General features: G+C 48.3%; 1 protein-coding gene across 1 annotated transcript in view; it reads right to left on the bottom strand.

Annotated features, from left to right (window-relative positions):
* DISP2 (dispatched RND transporter family member 2) overlaps window positions 1–2446 on the bottom strand; it is a 15464-nt gene that overhangs the window by 9224 nt on the left and 3794 nt on the right. The window lies entirely within an intron of this gene.

Below are 2446 nucleotides of genomic sequence, written 5' to 3'. Positions count from 1 at the left end.
ATGCCACGGCACTCTACCCAGGGGGACAGCTTGAGGCTCTGTCAAAAAAAAAAAAAAAAAAAAAAAAAAGATTTGGAAACAGGTTCAGTGAGAGGTAAAGAGCTGGACCATGTACTAGTTCTTCAACTTGTAGTCCTGTGCTCTCCTGCTGCAGTCATCTGTTCCTTCTCTTGACAGACCTCTAGTGGACACCTGCTACACTCTAGTTCCCATCTTACAGCCTTTGAACTTTCTCTTTCCTCTGCCTATGATGCTCCTCCTCCAGATAACTGCATTTTTATTTTTTTTCTGAGACAGGGTCTCACTCTGTCACACAGGCTAGGGTGCAGTGGTGCCATTATGGCTCATTGCAACGTCAAAGTCCTGGGCTCAGTGACCCTCCTGCCTCAGCCTCCTGAGTAGCTAGGAGTACAGGTGTGTGCCACCATGCCTGCCTTCTTTTTCTAGAAATGGGAAGGTCTTGCTATGGTATTCAGGCTGGTCTTGAGCTCCAAGTCTCAAATGATCCTCGTGCCTCAGCCTCCCAAGTACTAGGATTATCAGGTGTGAGCCCCTGCATTTGGCCCACGGCCCTCTTTTGGATTCTGGTCTTGGTTCAACTGTTACCTCCTCGGAGAAGCCTTCCTTGACTACTCTCCCTAAAACAGTTGTCCACCAGCTCTCTATCTTCTTATCTTGCTTTATACTTTTTCAGGGCATTTGCTGCAACCGGAGATTATGTTCCATAGTTGTCATGTTTATTGCCTGTCTTTCATATGGAATGTGAGTGCCAGGGGCCAGGTACCTTTGTTCATTTCCAGTGCCTTGAACAGTGCCTTGCACACAGGAGGCACTCTAGAAATGTTTGTTGAATGCTAGACTGGCTGCTAATAGTGACGCTAAGATAAGACCAGTCCGAGCCCTCTACGCACTTACAGCAGTTGGGAGATGTGGGCAGTCCCACATGCTGAGTGCTATGAGAGAGGAAGTCACAGAGTGCTGAGGGAGCCCAACTCTGACAAGGGTGGAGGTAGTCAGAGAAAGTATGTAGATGCAATTGCTACCTTTCAACCAACCCTGTCCTGGGCCATGCATGGAGCAGAAGATTTGCTTTACAAGTGTGTGCACAGTTGGGAGAGGGAGCTGGGATCCCCCTCAAGGAACTTGCCAGGAAAGAGTCACCAATAGATTCCTGTCCCAGAATAATGCATCAGGCCAATACTCTGAGCACAGACCCAGCCCCACTCCTTGCGTGTAGGACGAGGTGGAATCTTAGTCCAGGGGCAGGATTGCCAAATCCAGGACAGGAAATGATGGCCCTAGAACAGAATGTCCAAGGGCCATGGAGGGTTCCCAGAGGGGTTCAGTGCTAGGCAAGCCTGGCAGAGCCCTGTCTCCTTCTTCCTGACCATTTGCCTGGCTCACTAGATCCCCAGAGTTTGTATAGATTCCTTGGGAGAGCCAAATCTGTGTGAGCCAACCCTGAATTCCAGTCCTGGCTGCTGCACTACTGAAGGGACCATAGGCCAGAGTCCTGGACTTGGTGGTAGATAGGCATTGCCTATGGAGGCTAAGTTATTCCCAGAGCCTAAGTAGATGACTTGAAAAGAACAGACAAGCTCTATGCTCTTCTTCCCAAAAGGATGGCTGGTTGGCCCAGTAGTATGGGAGATGATAACCCTTAGGCTGAGGGTAAAATGGGGGAGCAGTGGAGGTAGACTCCTGGCTCCAGCACCGTTTGGTTCTGGGGTCTTGGGAAAATGCACAATTCTTGGAACTTTGGCATCTTTATCTATTGAGGATATAATGTCCACCTCTTAGTTTGGTTTGACAATTGACATAACATTTGTGAAGTGCCTGGCATGGAACATAGAATGTGGAAGACACAGGTACTTTCCTGTCCCTTCCCATACTCATTGCTGGAGGGAGCATATACTTTAAGAAGTATATTTTTCATTTATAATTTGCCCTCTTTTGGAATCTCAGATAATATATCTCTATTTTAGAACTTCTCACACCTTGAGAATCTCACTACATATATAATTACAAATACTTTCCTTTTTGTTAGCCAAAAGCTGCATTAAGGCTAGGGCATATGGCTCGGCACCTGTGGCTCAAGTGGCTAAGGCACCAGCCACATACACCTAAGGTGGCAGGTTCAAATCCAGCCCGTGGGCCTGCCAATCAACAATGATGGCTGCAACCAAAAAAATAGCCAGGTGTTGTGGTGGACGCCTGTGGTCCCAGCTACTTGGGAGGCTGAGGCAAGAGACTCGCTTGAGCCCAGGAGTTGGAGGTTGCTGTGAGCTGTGATGCCACAGCACTCTACCAGGGGGACAGCTTGAGGCTCTGTCTTAAAAAAAAAAAAAAGGCTGGGGCATATTGTAATTCTAGTTCTCTAGGAGGCTGAGGCAGGAGGATCCCTTGAGCTCAGGAGTTTGAGACTAGCCTGTGCAAGATTGAGACC

The sequence above is a fragment of the Otolemur garnettii genome, unplaced genomic scaffold (assembly GCF_000181295.1).
Source record: "Otolemur garnettii isolate 467f Iridium unplaced genomic scaffold, OtoGar3 scaffold00050, whole genome shotgun sequence".
Lineage (NCBI taxonomy): Eukaryota > Metazoa > Chordata > Mammalia > Primates > Galagidae > Otolemur > Otolemur garnettii.
The sequence above is the reverse complement of the archived record's forward strand: the minus strand, read 5'-3'. Positions and strand labels throughout refer to the sequence as shown.